The sequence below is a fragment of the Myotis davidii genome, unplaced genomic scaffold (assembly GCF_000327345.1).
Source record: "Myotis davidii unplaced genomic scaffold, ASM32734v1 scaffold492, whole genome shotgun sequence".
Taxonomy (NCBI): domain Eukaryota; kingdom Metazoa; phylum Chordata; class Mammalia; order Chiroptera; family Vespertilionidae; genus Myotis; species Myotis davidii.
In genome coordinates this window covers 1,008,603-1,032,532 of record NW_006284473.1, presented here as the reverse complement: position 1 = coordinate 1,032,532, position 23,930 = coordinate 1,008,603, and the positions used below count along the sequence as shown (strand labels likewise).

Below are 23,930 nucleotides of genomic sequence, written 5' to 3'. Positions count from 1 at the left end.
CTTTGTTGTGTAGACAATAATAAAGTCAGGGACAATATCTTTAAACTGGGATTGTCTTTTTAAAGTTCTGGAAAATGTGTCATTTCATGTTGCCAGTATTTTTATTCAATGCACATTTATTTCACCAAGCACTAATTGAGCACCTACTATCTTCCAAGCTGCTATCACACTCTAACATGCTTAGTAAGTTAACCAAAGTGTTTTTCCATCACAACCTGAGACAAATGGATCTATTAGATAATAAATCTCACATCAATCACATTAATAATCATGCTTCGCTGAATGTCATTTCCAGTAAAAGGAAGGAAGGAGGTAAAGAATGTATTTAAATCAATTAAGCTTTGGATGACTATCTAAAATTTTCCTTGGATAAGGTTCTATAAACTGAGGTAAGCTTACAAATTTTTCTGTTTCAAGCAGCTGCCCATTTCCAATCACCAAATATGTCATGAAAGGGCTCTGATGTCATGTTCAATGTAGATTAGTAAAACTGTGTAACAACAAGAGAGAAATAACATGGCTTTCTTCTACACAGGGAGTATTCTCCCCTGATACTTTGGATTTGCATTAATCTGTAGACAGTTCCCACAGCCGGAAGCTATCCTTACGTGCCCTCAGCTTTTGTAACTACTTGCTGCCCACACTTCTTGTTTCACAGTCACGCCTTAAGGTCTTTTAGCCAACCCTTGCCTCCCAGTTGACCCTTTCCCTGGAAAACACCCTAGTCTCATCTTTTTCTCCCAGACACTTTACTCTTCTCCATAGACAGTATGTCCAAACAACTCCAATTTGTACTCTATGACCTTTCCAACAACCCACACACCCTTTTAAATGGATGTTTTACTCATATGATCATGATACTTTTCCTGTTTTTCCCTAGGATTCTATGTATTAGAGTGTTTAAAGAACAGTGCCCTGGTTTTTAAATCATAGGCTTAAGAGCTAAGATTTATTGGATGCTTGCACTGTGCCCAGTGCCATGATAGGAATCTCATTTAAGCTCCATTTCTCGAGGTCAGTATTAAGCCACAATATGGATGAGGAAACATCCTTGGACAGTTAAATGACTTTTCCAAATTGCTTTCTCATGATGGGTCATAAGTGGACTTTAACTTACATCTCTAAGACTCTGCATCATTCATAGTACAGCTGGACACCAATGCCCGTACCTTGTAATTCAACAGAAGGACTTTACCTTGGAATATTTGTCACAAAGGTATTAGAAAGCCCAAAGAGAAAATATTGGAAGGAAAAGCAACCAGAAATGTCCAACTGCTATCATTCCAAGAGCTGGTTGGATCAAGGAAGGAAATGATGTCACCAGAGTTCAGGAGCTGAAGATACAGTAGAAGCTGGAACCCAGCAGGCTCAGACAGTGAGGACTGGGGCCACAGAAGAACAAGCTCTCTGGAAGGAGATGGAGATTCACAGGAGACAGTCACCGCTTCCCTAAAGCAGAGAGAGGTAGAAGTAAGTATCTGCATTATTCCTTCCTCCCCACCTGCTATCTCCTGACAGTTCTCCCAAGTGCTACTCCTAGGGAGGAGCTAATTAGCAAACAAGTCTTGGAAATAACAAGGATAGCTTCTCTGTCACACAGAGAGGGGAGCAGAGAAAAGAGGGGAGGAGGGCAGGAGAATGGATTTGAGAATAAACAGGCAACAGTCCACCTGCTTTCTAACTTCATTAAGACAAGACTATGACCCTCCATAATTTGCTTCCAGTACTGATAACTGAGTGCAGTCTATGGCTGTGACAGACAAGCCATCCATTTGTCAATTAAATAATGCCTGTTATTCCTCCTTTCATTGCCAAGCACCTCACACGGAGACCAGAACATGGTGGGCACCCAGTGAATATTAACCTGGTTTTCTTTTTCTCTCAAATGTTGACTAAGCCAATGAAATTATCTATAGCTACGGAAGTATAAACATAAGACAAGGATCGCAAGTAACTAAATTCTAAGGAGAAAGGTCATTCTTTCCCATGATTCAAGAAAGATGAGAACAGCATAATTTTTCAATTTTGGTTTCTATGCGACATTATTTTATGAACTTTGTTGCTAAATCAGTTCCATGGCTCAGATAACCAGGAGTTCCCCACACAGGCCACAGAGCCGTCTAGGTAACCCAGGGGGCCTTCAGTGAACTGACCCGCACCACCTAGCCCTAACTTCTTTCCTCCTGAAGAGCAGAAAATGCCAATACACTTTATGCCGTCAAAAAGTCACTTGCTTCAACCTCTTCGTTACACCAGTTGATATTATTGTTGGAATTCATTACTTCTCAAGTGTTTTCTATTTAATCTATTTTACATTCATAAGGAGTATGAAATCCAAAACCAGCACAGACTCAATTGTACTCATTATTTGATCTTAAAAGTAATTCTCTAACATATGCATGAGGGAACATTTTGGGGAAACGTCAATGGGTCTGGAGCATCAGAATGACAAAATTCAAATGCTGGATACTCACCCAAACATATTTAATCCCCTTCATTATAAAAATTACAGGAGGAATTTCATAAGAACCATCTTACTAGCAGAATTCTAGGTATTTCCTGTTCCCAAGGGCAGAGAAATACTGCAAAATCAACATTTTTTAATGACATTTCAGTACTGTCTCTCTTGGCTAAAAACAGAAAAAGTAAGAGACACATAAAAATAAAAAAGGAAAAAAATGTTAATTAAACATTTTTAGCCATCAAATAGTTGATCTTTATTAAACCCTTAAGCCAATTTGTATTTTATCCAAATAAGTTTTCCCATCCATGGTGGCAGCATCATGAATAAATTAATATAAACACATCTGCTTCCTTTAAGGTTAATTCTTCCATGATAATTATAACAAGAAATGAATATTACCACTTCAGGGTAAGGACAGAACACCCCTTAATTGAATTGTTTGGCTCTTTATACATTTTAGAATAAAATTCTATCTGCTGCTACTCATTTGGAATACAGTTTTAGATAAGCTCAATTGAAACGGTGGCAAATTATAATGTTTATTAAAGTCTGTGAAATGAATTCACATTGAATATGATCTTTTAGTCTAAAAGTTGAGTATCAAGTCAGCATAAACTTCAAGTCTTCTGACAGGAAAGTTAAAAATTTCTCTCAATTTCAGACCTACACCCCCAACACACACACACACACACACACACACAACCACACATACACATGTAAACTCATTTTTCTCCAAAATATTACCCAGAAGGCTAATAGAAGAAGAGTGGACTGAACCTTGGTCTATTTGCTCTCAAATCCATATTCCTCTCTTGCCCCCTAGGTCTGCTCTGTAATAAGGACGTACTGCCCCCTGAAGGCTGCATTTCCCAAGTTTTCAGCAGGCTCTGGCTTCAGCTAAGAAGAAGCAACCTGTGGGGAGATTAGAAAGCAGCAGAAAAGTAAGAGCCTGAGCATTTCTACCTCTCTTTCTGCCTCAGGCTGCATTTCCCACATGGCTTTATGGCATGAAAGACCAGCTGCAGTTCTATATTCCACTGCATGACCTCAACCCCTAGGATCCTGAAAAAATCATATGGCAATATATAAATGCATCAAATCAATACATTGCACACCCTAGATTTACATAACGTTATATGTCAATTATATTTCAATTTTAAAAATACCCTTCCATTGTTACTAATATCTGGGTTGCCACTCTATTATTTGGTTTCTCAGATCTTTCGTCATATATAAAACCAATTCACCTTATTAAATTTCCATATTTTAAATACTTTAAGTGGTTTCTATTTTCCTACTTGGATACTGACTTATATAAATAGTTTAAATCAAAGCTGACATGGATTATAACCCCTGTCTTTTATTTCTCCTTATTTGGGGCTTCATAGAAACCAAAATCCTGAGAGAAAGTAAGAAGAGGAGAGAAGAGAGGAGAGGGCAGGAGGAGAGAGGGGAGGGGAGTAGAAGGGAAAACTGAGAAGGAGAAAGGAGAGGGTGGAAGGGGAAGAAAGTAGAGAACTCATTTCCCATGTGGCTCCATATGATTCAGTGTTGTTCTCTGGAGAGATTACTATCTGAGTCTTTTTGTTCATCATTTACTCCGAAATGGAACCAAATCTGGCTAATATTGGCCATGACATCCCCCATCCCCAGGACAGATTCTCTCTGCTCTTCCTATAATCAGAACAATCCAGCCCCCAACACAGACCCCTGAATGTCACTTCTCACAGCAAAGTCAGGAATAGTCCCTGGTCAGCTGATCCATCTGAAGTTCTATGTCAGAAGCTATCCCTGCTCTGCCTCTCCTTGGGGAGAAGCAGGAGCCAGGATGACCAAGAATTTCCCAGAACATCAAGGGGAAGTTCAATTCCTTAAAACTGTACCATGGTATGCTGGGAAGTACATCCTCAGGTCTGAGAAGCCTCACTTAGCACTGCCAACCCTAAGGTCTCCAACAAGCCTGCCAAGGGAACTGCCTGCAGAAGCTCCCCAAATTTCCTGTCTATATGGTACAAGAACACTCTCCCCAACTCTACACATCACTTTCCACCTGGGTTCCAAGGAAGCTCTGTCAGCCAGAATCTCCAAAACCTGAATAACCAGTTCTTTGGTACTCACTTGCCTAAATGGAAATAGGTAAGTCATCCTTATCTCCTCTGTGCCCCTGCCCCCCTTCCCTTCTTCAACCCTACTTCACCTTCCCCCACTCCCAAATAAAAGAAAATGGCAGGAAATATAAAAAATTCCTTAGTAACTCTGAGTAATTTACAAGTGGGACAACGTTAGAAGTTATATAGGATCCAGACTCTGATCTCCAAATATTTCTGAATCCTGAGAGAGATGAACATGTAAATGCAAGAGGTAAATGCTGACACAGCTCTATACAGAGTGTCGCGGGGCAACATGGAAAGGAGAAGCCAGGCCAGCAGGAAGGCAGGGAGGTCAGGCCTCCAATCTCATGCCTGCTACAATAGACTTGTAGTTCAGAAAATAGCAGCAGGTCTGATAGTCACTTAAAAATCACATTTAGCCCTAGCTGGTTTGGCTCAGTGGATAGAGTGTTGGTCCGCAGACTGAAGGGTCCCGGGTATAATTCTGGTCAAGAGAGGTACCTCAATCCCTGGCCCTGGTCGTGCAGGAGGCAACCAATCGATGTGTCTCTCTCACATCAATGTTTCTCTCTGTGTCTCTCCCCTCCCTTATGTTCTCTCCGGAAAAGAATAGAAAAAAATCAATGAAAAATATCCTTGGATGAGGGATAACCAAAAAATAAAAATAAAATAAAAATCATCACATTTACTTTAGTCATAGAGATTAAAGAAATTCAATTACTCTTATATTTTTCTCTATTCCCTTTGTAATTTTGTTATTGTTATTATTTCTTTTCATTTTTCCCCCAAAACTAGGCTCTATGGCAAAATTCTACATATATTTATTGTGAACAAATGCTGCTATTGCCAAAATTTCTTGCTGTGAGAAGTACTACAAAGTAGAAGAATCTGGGAAAAAAGAAGCTAATTCTAGGTTCATAATTGCTTTTATATTTATGTTTTTTAAGACTTTCATGAAATATTCTGATTTCCTTTTCATAGTGGGTTTTTTCCCACTATTTTTTTAATGAAGGAATCGATATTTATAACTAACTCCTGGTTGTATTAATTTAATACAGTGGCATGGACATCCAGGCCTTATAAAGCCAGTTGGTTCTAGTTTTTTACTTTAATTGTGAGATTTAGCACTTTGATTCAGTAAATTCTTTTTATTATTATTATTCCCATTGATGCTGTAAAATTCCAATGAAGACATAATCTTTAACAAACACATAGCTAGAATGCTTTATTCCTTAGCTGCATGTCCGTTTAACTTTTGAGAAAGAATGATACTCATAATAATGTGAGGAACTTCCGGCGGGGTCTCCATGAGCCTAGATTTCCATATTAGTCCTTCTTTGGGGGAAAACAAGTCTAGGTTGCATACTTGAAATGTTTTCAATCGGCAGCCTCACATGCCAAGCTAAATCCGCTTTCTACATCCCCAGTCAAATCTCTGAGACTTATGAGGACAGTGAACTTTTTCAACTGGTCAGCCTTTTTGTGCAGTCAGAGGTCCGCATACTAAGCTCTAAGTCAGTTCACTGGCACCAAATTATCTGCCTGAACTGTAAACAGCTTTCTGCTGGGTGGGTTTATGTGGGCACAAACTCCCTTGGGTGAGGTGTTTGAAAAATCATACCAGGGCCTACATTGGAACTCTGAGTAAACCTCTTCTTCATATTAATACCTTTACTACTAAAATTACTGATGCTGGGGTCCAACCCCAACAGGTCCAGGGGTCCCCAAAGGTGTGGACGGAGTCAGCGAAGAAGGAATGACACGGAGACAGTGTTCAGTTGATCAGCAGCCTTGCCAGGATCTCTAGCCACAATCTCCAGCCAAGTTCTGTTTAGGATCTCCAGCCAGGTTCTGTGTCCATGTTCTCTTGCTAGGTTCTCCAGCCAGGTTCTGTAGGTTCTCCAGTCAGGTTCTGTAGCCATGTTCCCTCGCTAGGTTCTCCAGCCAGGTTCTGTCCAGGTTCTCCAGCCAGGTTCAGTCACCAGGTTCTCGTCAGGTTCTCTTGCCATGTTCTATCCAGGTTCTGTAGCCAGGTTCTGTCTCCAGGTTCTTTTGCCAGGTTCTGTGTCCAGGTTCTGTCCAGGATCTTTTGCCATGTTCTCTCGCTAGGTTCTATCTCTAGGTTCTGTGTCTCTAGGTTCTGTGTTCTGTTGTATTGTTACATCTGTATTTATACCAGTTGATTCCAATCTTATCAATCTCTATTCCAAAGGTTAGGGCGTTTCTTATCTCCATTCCTCAAGCAGCAAGGATGGACCGGCTCCCGGCATACTATGAAAGTTCAAGGTAAATAATAAATAAAGCAGTTGCTATTATTATTTACTAGAGGCCCGGTGCATGAAATTCATGCACGGGTAGGGTCCCTAGGCCTGACTGGCAATCAGGGACGATCAGGGCCTTCCGGCTGCTGGTCAGGGCCTTCCTTCATTTCACACCGACCCCTGGTGGTCAGCACACGTCATAACGAGTGAGTGATCTAACTCCCGGTCTCCCGGTCGAACTCCCAAGTGGACACTTTGCATATTAATCTTTTCTATATATAGATGGTATTGTATTTGAGTGGGACAACTGAAACAGAATTCTATTAGCTAATGGCATCACTGAGAAAAAGATGCAGGTAGGAACACAGAGCAAACCAGGCTTCCCCCAGGTACCAGCAGAAATTCTGTACCCACGTTTCGGGAAGTCTATAGCCCTCCCTGGAAATGAAAAGGGCACACTGTTGAAATGACAAACCAGGAAGGTTGAAGAAGGTGTAAATATGTAACTGTGTACCTTTTGCTTCCAGTTTGATCAAGTGCAACTGCAGCTTTTCAGTCAGTAAGAGAGAAAGGAGTCTTTTCCCACTTTGGAGAGGGAGCGTGTGACAGCTGGCCAGGGTGTGGAGAGAGTATGTGGTGGGAAACCCACAGCAGCACTCACTCCAGCCTGGCCCATGGCAAACCAGGGGCCAGGCCACACAAGAACAACATTTTGGAAGGACTGACAGTTTTCATCTTGTTATTTAATTGACTTTTTTTTTTTCATTTGTTTTGGCTGATTTTTTAAGCAACCCTCCCACTTTGTTCTTGATTCTTTTTCTTCTTGATCTTAATGAGTATTTCTGTCTGTCATTATTATAGTACGCCAGTTGTGGGCTATGTATAGGGACAAGGATTGTAAAGAAGAAAACATGTGAAAGTGCTATGATGCTCTCGTGCTTTTGGCTCTTCTGGCAACTATGCATATCTTCAAATAGCTTTCGGGGCACATGGCTCTGAACTCAGCTTAAACCCAATAAATTCTTCTAGAGCCTTGGCTAACCTGAAGGGCCCACTCTGCCCGCCTCTCATCAACAACATTAGATTTTTTTAAAAGGGGATTAGAATACTTTCCAGTCATCAAAGCTTCCCATGATTACAGTCCAGCATTTCTGGCATAGATGAATTAATGTGGGAATTATCCTTCAGCTCCCACAAGGGTCCAGGCTGAACACTGTGTGCACAGCAGCTTACAAGTAGTAGGCAGCAGAAATGACACCTTTGAAAGAGGTGACCTTGAACCACAAACAAAACATTAAGTTATTTCCTTAGATGCAGCTTTTGAATTTTTAAATTTTAAAAATTAAGGTTTTCATCCACTCAATTAAGATTTATTGCAACTGCAGATGTTTCATTATTAATAGGTAAGCAACAAAATTCACTACCTCTATCAAACCTATAGATTTCTGAATCATAGAGTTTCAAATGTGTTTGGGCTTTTGGCTGCATGAAACATGGCATTGCCTGGGCCAACATCTCTGTCCTATGCTGGAGAAGGGAGAGCAATTGAGATAGAGATTTAAAAAAAAAACCATCAAAATGCCAAGCCTGAAAATACAGAGGCCAGAGTGAAAAGTATTCAGGTGGAATATTTTTAGCTATATGGTAAAATTGATTCAATATGTCAGACATTTACCAGGTAGTTCATGGCTAAAAATTGTGAATAGAAGTTCAGGACCAGAAAAGTGCCTGCTTTTGTGTAATTTGAGCACCTAATATCTCACCTTAATTGCACTTAGAAAACTTGAGGCCAACTGGAGAAAGCGCTAGCTTAATCATGAGTAAAACTGAATGGTTATTTAAGGGGGAAAAAATAACAAAACTATTCCCACAGAATCAATAGCTGTAAACTTTTTACTGAACTTTCAGAAAGTCTTTCCACAGCAGATTCACCAAACATGCACATATTTCCCTTTTTACATAAAGAATTAAGAAAAACTTCCAGCCGAAACCGGTTTGGCTCAGTGGATAGAGCGTCGGCCTGCGGACTGAAAGGTCCCAGGTTCGATTCCGGTCAAGGGCATGTATCTGGGTTGCGGGCACATCCCCAGTAGGAGATGTGCAAGAGGCAGCTGATCAATGTTTCTCTCTCATCGATGTTTCTAACTCTCTATCTCTCTCCCTTCCTCTCTGTAAAAAATCAAAAAAATATATATTTTTTTTTAAAAAAGAAAAACTTCCAGCTGAAATTTATTACATGGGACTCAAATCTGCCTCCCAATAGGTAAGCCCAGTTGTCTATGACCCAGTACCATCAGCATTGCCTGGGAACTGAAATGCACATTCTAGGACCTTATCTTGGACCTACTGCAATCTGTGTCACAAGTTTCACAACCACTGGTCTATAGACATAGAGTTAAATATTGCAAAGTAACTCTAGCTGGTTTTCTCAGGGGATAGCACAACTGCCTGTGGATTGAAAGATCCCAGGTTTGATTCTGGTCAAGGGCATATGCCCAGGTTGTGGCTTGATGCCCAGTAGGGGACATGCAGGAGGCAGCCAATCAATTATTCTCTCTCATCATTGATGTTTCTATCTCTCGCTCCCTCCCCCTTCCTCTTTGAAATCAATAAAAATATATTGATTTAAAAAAAGATTATGAAGTAAGGATGATTCTACCTTGATTCTCTTCTCTGAACCTGGCTACAAGCACAAAATGAACAAAAAGAAGGAAATTTCATCTTAAATTGTAATAGCTACTATAAAACTAAATAAAAAACTATATGAATACAGTGATATTTGGAATCAGTTGAGTGTAATAGATGCATACCTTAACAGAACTCAGGCAGGGCATGGAATTCTACAAAGGAACGGGACACAGTGCTGACCAGTGATTTGTTATTTGAAACAGCAAGATATGGAACGTGACAGGCAATATGGGACTAAGTAAGGAATGAGTCAGACACACCATCTTTGTAACTAGTAGATTAGCAACATAGCAAAGAGAGATAGATGGTGAATTATTTTATAGTTGTTGTTTAAAACTGGCAAAGTAAAATTAATAAACATGAATTCCCAATACATTGCTCCATTGCAAGATAAACTAATGGGTACCTCCCTGAGAGAAGAGTGCAACACTCTGTCTCCTGGCAGAAATTTTGGAAAAGAATTGAGACAGCATAAGCATAATGCAGCTATCTGTTGCCCCAGCTTAATCCTCCAGCCCTTTCTGAGACTGTCCAACAAATAGCTACCCCTAAAAGAATGGCCCCATTTAAAGGTAATAAAAATATCATAAAGAAACTGGCATAAAACCAACATACGTAGATACTACAAGAAAAAGAAATGGAAAGAAAGCTAATATAAAAGAGGCACACCAAAATCACATGTAGCAATTATAGAAGAAATAGATAATTTCTTCAAATCCTTTTCAGTGATATCGAAAAAGTTAAAGAAAATTAACTGGGAAAAATATTTGGAACAAGAAAACAAGGCTCAGAGAAGAAAAGAAGTCAATAGAATGATATTAAAAGTAAGCTGGATGATAGTAAAAGAATTATAAATCACTTGAAAAAAATAAAGAGAATTGAAAAAGGATATTAAAGACAAGTTCCCACATGTACATAACTAATAGCATCCATAAAGAAAACAAATTAGAAAAATTTTAGAGATATATTAGAGGGAAATATTCCCAAGTCATATTAATAAAGAATAAAGTTTGAATTCAGGGCAAAAAGTGTTAAATTGGTCTAAGAAGGATATTTCATAATGATGAAGTATAGTCTATAATAAAGAGCTAATTGTCCTGAATCTCTAAGCACCAAATAATATCATCAAAATGCATAAAGTAGCCCTGGTCAGTTTTTCTCAGTGGTTGGAGCATCGGCCCACAGACTGAAGGGTTGCGGGTTTGATTTTCAGTCAAGGGCATGTACTTTAGCTGCAGGTTCAATCCCTGGCCCCTGCCTGGGCTCATGAGGGAGTCAACCAATCAATGTATTTCTCCGATGTATTTCTCTCTTTCAGAACGATCTCTCTCTCTCTCTCTCTCTCTCTCTCTCTCTCTCTCTCTCTCTTTCTTCCCTCTTCCATCCCTTTCATTCTCTCTAAAAATTAACATAAAAAATTACCTCTGTGATGATTTAAAAAATATATAAGGCAAACATTTATTTAAATGCAGGAAGAAGTAGACAAAAATGAATAGTAAGTGTTGAGCCAGGCAATAGAACTAAAAGTAGAACCTAAGTGGGATATGGGGTTTAAAATCAAGTCACTGAAACATGAAGCTATATATATATATATCATAACCAACGTTACTTGTGTTTCATACCCCTTTGAATGGGAGTATTTGGAAGAACATGTAGGTGTAACCAATATGTGCATCTTTACCACCAAGGCCACACTATTTACTGATTGTGACTGTGTCTACTGGACCTGGGTGTGCATGGGAAGAGCCAAGACAACATGGGTCGTCTTTCTGCAGCTCTCAGCTGGGGGCAGATCAATAAAAGGTCTACGCTTCTGTGAGGTTGGCAGAATACCTGTTGGCTATTCTGCTACCCCTTGAAGTTCCTTGGACTTCCTCCAGAGCCTTTTGAAGAATGACTGTAGAGTGGGCCCAAGCTGGCCACATCTCACTGCCCCTTCTGCATAGTACAAGCTCTGTAGTTGGGTGTTTGGGTTGAGAGGACAAAGCTAGTGGGTTCTCTACTTGGGGGCAGAGTGGTCAGGAACTCCATGGGGGAAATGTGGCCCCTACTCCAGAACCACACCACTCAGTCTCTGCAGGTCTCCAACTCTAGCTCCCCAGAGAAACTCGCCACTGGTTCAGGTTGGGTGCAGCCAGCTGACCCCACTGTAGGAATAAGTTCACCAGGGCAGGGCTACTGGGGCTTTGGAAAGCAGATCAAGACAGTGTCCCATTGGGATGGGGGTGGTGCTGGTTGAGCCTGTAGGTGGGGGAAGACTAAATTCCATTCCAAAGCCTCACAGTTCAATGTCTGAGTGTCTGCCTATAATTTCTCTAGAGAAAGAGCATGCCAAAGGTCCTTGTTGGGTGCAGCTAATAGTCCTTTCTGCCAGACTCAAGCTTGGCAGTGAGGTGTCACTGCTATTTGGAGGGCCAGGTTAGTGCACTCCCCAGTCTGGTGCTCTAAGAATAGGAGTGCCTGATTCTGGGAAGTTGGTACCTGAGGGCTGTGTGGGATACTGACTCAGGCCTGGGACCTCAGGAGCTGATCTTCCAGATCTTGTTTTGGGGACAAACCACCCAGGTCTTCTATTTATGCCTCTTTATGCTCTGAGTCGCCTTCCCTCTGTTGAAGCCCCAGCGGAGAGCCTAGAGAAAGCTCCTGTGTGTTGGCCTTTAGGAGAGCACCTGGTACTCTAGCAGACTCCCTCTTCTTCCTGGCTGACAGGGTCCCCACTGATTTTCACTGCCAGATGCTATGCAGGCTCCATTTTCTGGCGTTGGTGCTCTGGGTCTGGGTTCTGGCATGGGATTGAAACCCCTACACTCTTCAGGGGGGGACTTTTGCATCTGAGATATCCCTCCAGCTTCTCAGCTACCACACATGGGTTAGGGCAGTGGTCGGCAAACTGCGGCTCGCGAGCCACATGCGGCTCTTTGGCCACTTGGGTGTGGCTCTTCCACAAAATACTGACTTCTGCGCATGGGCCACAGAGTTTCAATTGCACTGTACGTGCGCACCCGCACGTGGTATTTTGTGGAAGAGCCACACTCAAGGGGCCAAAGAGCCACATGTGGCTCACGAGCCACAGTTTGCCGACCACTGGGTTAGGGACAAGCCCTCTTCTTGTCTTTGCCCTTCTTACCAGTCTCTTTGTAGCTTCTTCTATAAGTCCTCAAATGTAATTCTCCTGTCCAACTGTCCTTCAGTTGGTCATTTGGTTTGATTGCTCTAGAATTTAGCTGTAAGTCCAGTTTGGCACTGGAAGGGGGTGCATGTAGCTCCCACCTACTCTGAAGCTATCTTGAAACCACCCATTGCTGTTACATTTTCAAGAATACATAAAAAAAGAAAGCCCATAATATCCTCTTCCCTTTTTTTAAAAAAATATATTTTATTGATTTTTCACAGAGAGTTAGAAACATCGATGAGAGAGAAACATCGATGAGCCGCCTCCTGCACATCTCCTACTGGGGATGTGCCCGCAACCCAGGTACACGCCCCTGACCGGAATCGAACCTGGGACCCTTCAGTCCACAGGCCGACGCTCTATCCACTGAGCCAAACCGGCCTCAGCGTCTTCCCTTTTTTGATAAGTTTCAGAGTTGAGTTAAGCGAGCAGGTGTGGGGGGGGCGGGAAAGGATTGTGGGAACTTATTCCTTAATATCTTGGGATTTTTAGATTGGTGTCTCTTTGTAATTGTATTCTGTCCTTGATCCTTGTGAAGCATTAGAGGTTCTTTAAATCTCCTCCCAGAAAGTAAATTTAAAAAATGAAATGTTGGAGCAAGAACATAAGGGTGAAACTGTTGAACATTACCAAAAATTTGAATAGCTGTTAATTTAACTGTCTTCAAAAAGAATAAATTACAGTGCAGCCCTAAAATAAAAGTTCTATAGGCAGTCAACAGCAGTCACATGACAGGCCATGCTATTAAGGCAGTAGAAATTGCCAAATTTCAAAAAGATAATAGAACTTTTCAAGTTAAACAGTTCAGGGGGAATACATGGGTAGCAACAGAGGCCATTTCAGACAATTTCTGAAGGAAGACGCTTAATTTCCAGTGACATGTAATTCAATTTTTTAAAAAATCAAGAGTTTAATCAAATAGATAATTAAAATAAAATTCTGGCATTCTTCAATACATCTCAAAATTATTCTACCTATTTTAAAGGTAAAATGGCCTACATCACCAGCATGGTTTATTAAAAATAATGTCACATGACCTTAAACACCACTACCAAAGGTTAAGGTAAGAATTTTTAGAATAGGAATATAAAAAAATATACACATTCGACTCTGGGATACTGAAGAAAAGTGGTATGTGTATTTGCTTTTAACAATAAGATACTGTTGGTTTTAAAACTGTGTGTACATTAAACATAGTATTTTCCTAGAAAGATAACATTAAATAAATATGTGCATTGAGGAAATATTTAGCTGAAATATGTTCCAATGACACTAGACTGAGTTAGAAAGACTAGAAAAATACTGTGAAGTGTTAGCAATCTCAAAGAAGTGATTCATTAATTAAGGCCAGGAGAGACAGGAAAGGTTCTTCACAATTTTCCAATTTTTAAATAAATTATAAAGGATGAGATGTAGATCCCCAGTCAAAGAAGAGGGAAAGGGCAGTTCAGGAAGAGAGAATGATAGTTGCAAAGGCACTGTGTCATGCTTTGAGCAAAATGGGGAAAGTTTAGTTGATTTCTGACCAGAGTGTACTAGTATATGTAAAGTAGGAGGAGATAGGTAGGAATGTGGAGTGGGATCATGATATACATTCTGTGAAGTCTGAGGTATGTTTAAACACCCAGGTTTCTTTAATAACAAGCAACAATGCTAAACTACAGAGCCATTATGTTTTATCATAGCACATTAATGACAATGTGTTAGAGGAAACTGGAAAATAACCATAGACTATGGCAATGACTCAAACATTCTCTTTCTATTTCAGTCTCCAGAACACCAGCATGTAAGATGAGACTTGGGAATATACTTTCTATACATCATATTAAAATATGCAGAAGCTCAGCTATTTCAGCTTAAAAATAAAACAGCCCAGGCTGGGTGGTGCAGTTGCTTGGAGCATCGTCCCGTACACCAAAAGATTGCAGGTTTTATTACCTGTCAGGACACATAACTAGGTTGCAGGTTCTATCTCTGGTCGGGGCATGTGCAGGAGGTGACTGATTGATGTTTCTCTCTTCTTTCTCTCTCTCTCTCTCTCTCTCTCCCTTCCTGTCTCTCTCTAAAAACAATAAACATATCCTCAGGAGAGGCTATAAAAAAAACTATATCTTGGATGAAAACTAACAGGATAAAACTGGTATTGCTAAAGCCATGGTTGGAAAATTCTACAACTTTACAATGTTTAATGGAAGTGCATCCATGAAAAATGTAGAACACAGTATTAGAGAACCCCTGAACTCTGCAGGTCCCAGGCCTTCTGAGCTTCTGAAACAAAAAAGCATATTTGACTTCTTTTAGAATCTGTATAGTTTCTTCAGCTGTAGTCCCTCTGTCCCTACCCTACTGGTATATTTATTCTCACCATACATCTCCTGGTTTTTGCTCATACCATTCATAACATCCTCTTCATCCAATCTACCTGTTCAAATTCTACCTATTCCTTCTCTTCCAGTTTGAGCATCACTGAGCATGTATAAGAAACAAGAGATAGGTTTGGTGGTATATAGTAGTGATAATATAAAAGGAATGGGGAAAATCTATATTGAACACCTAGAACATCCCACACTGGGAAGAGTTTCAAATAGTTCAATTTCCTGTATCAAGAACTATCAGACCCAAATGCCTGCTACTTTTTTCTTCACAGATTTCAGTCTCAGACAGCTGTGTCCTCTGTCTCTCCTAACCCATCTACTATGCTTTCACTGATTTATTAATATTCTTGTTTCCTTATTTCCCCATAATATTTTTTTCTTTAAACACTACTTATCCCTTCTTGAAACCAAACTTCCTCCTAGTAATCTCAATGCCTTAAAAATACATTTATAACTAAGGATTTTTAAAAACATTATTGCCACCATTATTAAAGGCTCAGGTTTCTCACCTAAAGAAAGGAGACATTTTCAGAGTCATTTCTCTAGTCCTTATTAAATACTTGATGAGGAATTTTTGGCAGACAAAGGCATCCAAATCAGAAAGCAAGAAGTAAAACTGTCACTATGTGCAGATGAATGATTGATACTATTTTGTATCAATCCAAACAACTCAAGCAAAAAACTGTTGGAACTGCCCTAGCTGGTTTTGCTCAGTGGTTAGAGTGTCAGCCCATGGACTGAAGGGTCACAGGTTAGATTCCTGGTCAAGGGCATGTACCTTGATGCCGACTGAGCCATGTGCAGGAGGCAACTAATCGATGTGTCTCTCTCACATCAATGTTTTCCTCTCTCTGTCTCTCCCCCTCTCTTCCACTCTCTCTAAACACTAATGGAAAAAATATCCTCGGGTAAGTGAGGATTAACAACAACAACAACAACACATACACACACACACACACACACACACACCACACACACACACACACATTTTGAAACTAATTAATGATTTCAGTAAGTTCCATATGCTAACAATGAAACATCTGAAAAATAAATAAAGAAAATGAGCCCATTCACAATAGCATCAGAAGCAATAAAATACCCAGGAATAAATTTAACCAAGGAAGTGAAATATTTGTACAAATAAAACTAAAAGAGTTTGAGGGGGAAAAAAAATTGAAGACACAAACAAATGGGAAAACATCCTGTGTTCATGGTTTTGAAGAATACTGCTAAAATGTCCATACTACAAAGTAGTTTACAGATTCAATGCAATACCATAAAATAGCAATGGCATTCTTTACAGAAATAGAAAAAAACGACCCTAAAATTTGTATGGAAACATAAATGACCCCAAATAGCCAAAGCAGTCCTGAGGAAAAAAGAACAAAGCCAAAGGTATCATACTTTTTTATTTCAAACTATACTACAAAGCTATAGTAATGAAAGTATAATACTAGAATAAAAATAGACACACCCAATTCAATAACAAAAATGTCTAATTAAAGAAATGGGAAGAGGAAATAAATAGACATTTTTCTAAAAATAGACATTCAAATGGCCAACAGGTACATGAAAAGATGCTCAACATAATTAATCATCAGGAAAAGGCAAATAAAAACCATGATTAAATACCATCTCATACCTTTTAGAATAGCCATTATAAAAAAGACTAGAAATAATAAGTGTTGGCGAAGATGTGGATAAAAGAAAACCCTTGCCCTAACCGGTTTGGCTCAGTGGCTAGAGCGTTGGCCTGCAGACTCAAGTGTCCCAGGTTCAATTCCAGTTAAGGGCATGCACCTTGGTTGTGGGCATATCCCCAGTGGGGAATGTGCAGGAGGCAGCTGATTGGTGTTTCTCTCTCATCTCATTGCTGTTTCTAACTCTCTATCTCTCTCCCTTCCTCTCTGTGAAAAATGAATAAAATATATTTAAAAAAGAAAAAGAAAACCCTTGTGTTTTGTTGGTGGGGATATAAATTGGTTCAATCACTATAGAAAACAATATAGAGATTCCTTAAAAAATTAAAAATAGATCTACCATATCATCCAGCAATTCTACTTCTGGCTATACACCCAAAGGAGATGAAGAGATACATGCACTCCCATGTTTATTGTAGCATTATTCACAATAGCCAAAATATGCAAACAACCTATAAGTATCTACCAATGAATGAATGGATAAAGAAGATGTGGTATATATGTGATGGAATAGCATTCAGCCATTAGAAAGCAGGACATCTTGCCATTTGGGACAACATGGATAGATCTTGAACAAGTTTGTTAAATGAGATGTCAGACAGAGGAAGACAAATACTATATAATATCACTCATATGTAGAATCTAAAAATCAAAACCCATAAAAGCAGAGAGTAAAATGATAGTTACCAGTGGTTAAGGCTGTAGGAGTAGGTTAGATGGTGAAGGGTAAAAATAAACAATGAATAGTAAATAAGTCCTAGATTTCTAATGTACAGTACACTGAATACAGACAATATGATATTACATTCATCAAATTTGCTAAGATACTTGAATTTAATCACTCCAACAACTACAAAGAAAGAATACGTATATAACATGATAGAGGCGATAATTATGGCAATCATATCCTATCTAATAAAAGAGAAACATGCAAATTGGCCATAACCCCGACACCCTTCCCATTGGCTAATCAGCATGATATGCAAATTAACGGCCAACTAAGATGGCGGCCGGTGGCCGGCAGCCAGGCAGCTGAAGCAAACAGGAGGCTTGCTTGCTTCAGTGATGGAGGAAGCCAAGGTTCCCCACCTGCCGCTGCCAGCCTCTGAGCTGCAGTCTAAGCAACTATGTTGCAATTATAGAACCTAAACAAACTCCAGAAACCTGCTTCCAGCCAGCCGGGCTTCAGCCAGCAGGACCGCACCAGTGATTCAATTATAGAACACAAACAAACCCAGTACCTGCTTTCAGCAGCCAAGGTCTCAGAGCTAGAGCCAAGCCTCAGAGCTAAAGCCAGCTCTCAGTTCCAGTGACAGCCATAGAAGGTAAATAAATCCCAGAATAAAAAGAAAAAAAGGAGAGGTTGGGAGCTTCAGTCGCCGCCAGCCTGAAAACGACCCTCTCAGCCCCTCACCCAGACTGGCCAGGCACCTCAGTGGGGACCTCCACCCTGAAGGGGGTGTGACCAGCTGCAAACAGCCATCATCCCCTCATCCAGGCTGGCCTGGCACCCCAGTGGGGATCCATACCCTGAAGCAACAAGATGGTGGCTAATTTGCATACTGAAGGCAGGCGGCAGCGGGCAAGGCTGTCCGCAGTCCTGGACCTGGATCTGTGACCCTGCCGAGTGGGGGGCAGCACTGGAGGCTGTCGGCAGTCTGGGACCTGGATCCATGTCCTGGCGGGCGGGGGGCAGCTCTTGAGGCTGTCCACAGGACCAAGACACGGATCTGTGACCCTGTTGGGCGGGGGGCAGCACTTGAGGCTGCCCGCGGTCCCAGGACCTGGATCAGTGACCCTTCCTGGTGGGGCGGCAGCTCGCACAGGGGCAGATCGGCCGGGTTTGGGCAGGGCAGGACACCTGGCTTCCGCCCAGCCCCAGTCACTCTGGGCAGGTGAGCAGCGCAGAGAGCCTTTGGACAGGGGAGACAGGCCAGCAGAGGGCAGCCTGTACTCCCCACATGGTGGTGGTGACAGCTGTGAGCACGCCAAGCAGAGCCTGCAGGCTGAGCTGAAGTAGCCCCTGCAGGCCATCAGTGCCCAGGAGTGGCTACACAAGATCCGCCTCCTGGCCCAGAAGGTGCAGGATCGCAGGGACAGCCACCGTGGCAGGTCAGACTGATGTCCTCCTGGCCGCACCACAGGTGTTTGCAGATCTGCAAAGCCAGAGGCCTCTGGTGTGCACATCCACCCCTGGCGTGCAAACATCCCTCAACACACTGTCACCCTCCCATGCCTGCAACAGTTGCAAACCAAAGCATGCATAAGTTCCCCCCACCTCTCCACCACACTTCCATCAACCCAGCATGCCTAACACCCCCACAGGATGTGCACACATCCCCTCTGATGCGCTCACATCCTTTGGAGAGTGTCTGGGTGTTCTGGGTGCTGAGGGTGGGCACCTGTGAGATGACAGTGAGAGGGTGGAGTGGTAATGCCCTGTTCCCATGGAGGCCAGTGAAGATACGAGATCACCTCTTGGGGGGTTAATGCAGGTGCTGAGGCAGGAGCAGGTGCAGACAGACACACCTGGTGGGCACAGGCAGCCCTCGCTGAGGTGCCTTCGGTCAGCGTTCAAGATCAAGAACCCAGAGGCGGAGAGGAATTCTGTCCTCTCAGTGAAACAGTGGGATTGTGGGGGCGACTTAAGAGGAGGAATGTGCACTTTGGGTGCCAGCACCCATGAGTGATGGCTGCCCTGACTAAGCCTCGCTTGCTTGGGGCCAGCTCTGCTTTTGCTTTCTTTCACCACTGACTAGAGATATACTGGGTGTCCCCCCAAAATGTATACACACTTTGAATACCTACTAATTCCAATGGTTTTAAGCATAAGAAAGAAATAACAATGGAGCTGTTATCTATTAAAAGTGTGGGCACAAACAGGTGGTTGGACATTCCCTGAGGGGTCTCAGATTGGAGAGGGTGAAGGCCAGACTGAGGGGCCCCTCCCCCCCAACCCCAGTGCATGAATTTCATGCACCGGGCTACTAGTTACTATATATAAATGTACCACATTAACATGCTGTATATCTTGAATTTACTTAATGTTGTATGTCAGATATATTTCAATTAAAAATTTTCCTAAATGTTACTGTAATTAATGTATTATATCCCTGAGTTCTTATAGGTGATGATTCAATCACTTCTTCATGAATTCAGGAAGAGAACACTAGGTATCTAAAAGGTGAGGACACTCAAATCATGCTATTGTACTCCCCAGGCCAAGAAAATCATAAGTAGAAGTCTTTTAGACCCAATCTTTCCCCTACTGGGTAAGCTGACTTACCTCAGGGACCCATTCAAATGATGAATGAAACCCCAAAATATTAAACATCAAGGATCAGCTGGTTAGGGTCAAGAGCATATTGAATATGAGCTTAGGGATTTTCAATGATGAAACGGGGCCATTTGAACTTCAAAATGTGGTGAATTGGGTCTTTAAAACACAGGTGTCTGTCAGACATAATTACAAGTTCTGCTAGAAACCAGCATCTGGTCTCTAGAGAATTATTAAATCCTGTTTATTCCAGTTACATGAAAGCACATTTCAGTGAAAATAGAAATTAGTGTTAATAAAATCAGATAATAAGTGTTTTTTTGGAGACTGGTGTGAATCATGTAAGTCTTCAGGATTTCTGCAACACATCAGCTGGTTGAGTTGTCTTGCCTGATTTTGGTCATTGTCATCGTGCCTCCTCCACTTTTCAGTCTTAGTGACTGAAAGATAGCTATGAGACATTTCCTTGTGAAAACTGGTGAAATATAGAATTTTGATGTTAATTTTATGTCAATTCTGAGTATTGTTGGGCCACGCAAAAGGTAACGCTGATAAAAATAAGCATTGGAATGGAAGCAAACATGAAAAGCAAAGTCTTTTCCACACCTTCCATAGTCACAAAAAAACAAAAGCAGTTGAAATGAGGAAAATTCTCCTTGCTGACCCTTCAGAGACAAAGCAGCAGAAAATTGAGATTACTTCCAGAGCCCCACTTGCAAGGAAGCCCATTTAGCAAATGGTATGAGTTGTGGGATCTGTTGTTATTGGTTTTCTTCCCTGGGAACACTGCACACTGGGGATTTAGCTGTACCACAAAACAGTCTTCAAAACCCTCGGACTTGTCAAGTGCAGACTAAGAACTACTCCTTATGGGTTTACAAAAAGCCATAACTTTGCTTTTTGGCTCACTCATTCTTGGCAATCTTGAATTGCTAGGAGAAAGCGTTTGCACCCATCAGTCAAGGCGCTCAGTGCTATGGGCCACCCTTAGCTCAGCCTCATAACATCTGTTCTCTGTTTGTGTTGCATAGGGAACCTGAAGTCCTCAGAACAAAAGTGACAGGCCAGGAACTAAGCCATGGACAGTCTTCAGGGAGATAAGCACCCAAAATGCAGCCTCCACCTTACTATATACCAAAATTAGGTCAAGTTTTTCATCCTTAACAAAGGTTCTTCTAAACACCAAAAGGAAAAGAAATAGACTAAAAAATAGACTCCAAAATAATGTACTGTAATGGAAATATAAAGAAAATGATTCCCAAATACATCTCTCTTATGGGTGGGTTTTTTTCATTATGTATAACATCTTAGCATTACTCATATATATGTAATAGATGGCAGGAATGGCACTAAGTGTTAGACCTATGGGGTGAGACTGGACCTGGGTTAAGCAACCTCAGTACTTGGGTTCTGGCTAGGAAAGAATTCAGAGCCAAGACCCAAACTATAAGAGAATATTTATTCGGTAAAACACAGAAGTACAAGAAGTAATTCCTAGAAGAAATGAACTTAGGAAACAAGTTCTAGAGCAGTGGTTCTCAACCTTCCTAATGCCATGACCCTTTAATACAGTTCCTCATGTTGTGGTGACCTCCAACCATAAAATTATTTTCGTTGCTACTTCATAACTAATTTTGCTACTGTTATGAATTGTAATGTAAATATCTGATATACAGGATGTATTTTCATTGTTACAAATTGAACATAATTAAAGCATAGTGATTAGTCACAAAAACAATATGTAATTATATATGTTTTCCGATGGTCTTAGGCGACCCCTGTGAAAGGGTCGTTCAATTCGCAAAGGGGTCGCGACCCACAGGTTGAGAACCACTCTTCTAGAGGAAAAGAAAGAGCCCTAATAGCTTGGGAGTGTGGAAGGTAATGGTAATGCACCTGGGGGCGTGCAGGAGGGAAAGGCCTAGGGAGAGGTACTAGGTTCTCCATCCTAAGGATTTTAAGGGTGGAGATTTTAGGGGAGGGCCCAAGGGAAATATTCTATGAATACTTCATAGAATATTCAGCAGCTTTCCAGGTATGTTCTTTCAGGGTCTAGGTCTCCATTGATTAATTGGTCAGTGCCCGAGCAGGAGTTCATTATTCAATACAGCTGGTCTTGAGGGCAGCCATGGGGGCAATGGTCTGGTTTCTGTACCTGGAGCTGAAATACAACTGAGGCCTGGATGCTATCTCTAGGGAGGAAAGGTCAAGGGGTCCAAACCTCATGACCAGGGAGTGATATGCTAGGGGAGAAAAAGTCATCTTGGGGACAAGGTGCCCTACCATTGTCCTTTGCTTGGTGCCTGGGGCTTTCCACCCTGGTGACCTTCTGTACCTGGGCCATCATCCTTGATCTGCTCATGTCTAACTGCCTCCCACAGATATGAGTTATCATCCCTATTTTACAGATAAGAAAACGGAAGCATGTCACATGTCTAAGGTCCCAGAACTAAAAAATAGTAAAGCTGTGACTTGAACTCATGTGGGCTGGTCAGATTCTTAGCTATCAGATCATATTTCTTAGTGAAGCATAGACAGTCAAACAAGGAAACGAAAATCAGTTCAGAGGTTTAAAAACCTTCTGACTTTTATTTTTGGTAATTTCTCCCACAGGAATCTTCAAATACACAATTTATCCTCTGCTCTGCATAGACAGGCACAGAGAACAACTAAGAGGCGTAGAAGGCATCTGGAAGTTCTTCTTTCATAGACTCGGCACCTGGACGCCTCCGGGCCAGAAGCGAACTCCTAGAAGAGGAGAGCAGCAAGGATGGAATGATAGCCGGGGGGACAGAGGTGACACTGGATAGAGCCACGCAGAGATCCTACAGGGAATATCAACCTTATGAGACCGAGAGGCAGGCGGACTTCACACCTGAGAAGGTTACAGAAGAAAAACCAGTTGACAGATTTGATCGAGACAGACCCCTGAGAGGACGTGGAGGCCCAAGAGGGGGGCTGCGGAGCAGAGGCCGCGGTGGTCCCGGGAACAGAGCTTTTGATCGTTTTGACCAAAGAGGAAACCGGGAATTTGAGAGATATGGTGGGAATGATAAAATAGCAATCAGAACTGAAGACAACATGGGTGGATGTGGAGTTCGCACCTGGGGATCCGGTAAAGATACCAGTGACGTGGAGCCAGCTGCGCCTATGGAGGAGCCCCTGGTGGTGGAGGAGTCCCCCGAAGCCCTAGAGGAGGGGTCTCAGGGAAAGTTCCTGAGTTGGAGGTAGAAGAAACTCAAGTTCAAGAGATGACCCTAGATGAGTGGAAAACTGCAAGAACAGACCAGACCGAAGCCTGAATTTAACATCCGGAAACCTGAGTCCACGGTTCCTTCCAAAGCAGTAGTGATACACAAGTCCCGATATAGAGATGATATAGTAAAGGATTACTGTGAGGATGATGCCCATGTGTTCCGGAAGGCGGCCAATGACATCACATCCCGGCTGGAGATTAATTTTGGTAACCTACCTTCTCCGGGGAGCGGAGCCAGAGGTGGCACAGGGGGAGGCTGGGGAAGGGTCAGAAGGACAGAGAACTATGGACCCAGAGCAGAAGTGGTGACACAAGACGTTGCTCCAAACCCGGACGACCCTGAAGACTTTCCTGCTCTGGCGTGACGCTCAGCAGCACCCGGGAAGAGACTTCTTGCTTGGGGAAGAGACTCAGAACAATAGATATTGCTCCACCCCCTCCCCCCCAAAAAATATATCCTTGATGAACATATATGCTAAAATCCTCAACAAAATTCTAGCAAATCAGATCCAGCATTACATTAGAAAGAACGTACACCATGACCAAGTGGGGTTTATTCCAGGGATGCAAGGCTGGTATAATATCTGCAAATCAATACTAATAAATGTGATTTCCTCAGAATGAAC

General features: G+C 41.8%; 1 pseudogene; it reads left to right on the top strand.

The window, feature by feature from the left end:
* LOC102774622 overlaps positions 1-23,727 on the top strand; it is a 45,563-nt pseudogene extending 21,836 nt beyond the window's left edge.
* The last annotated feature ends 203 nt before the right edge of the window (positions 23,728-23,930 follow it).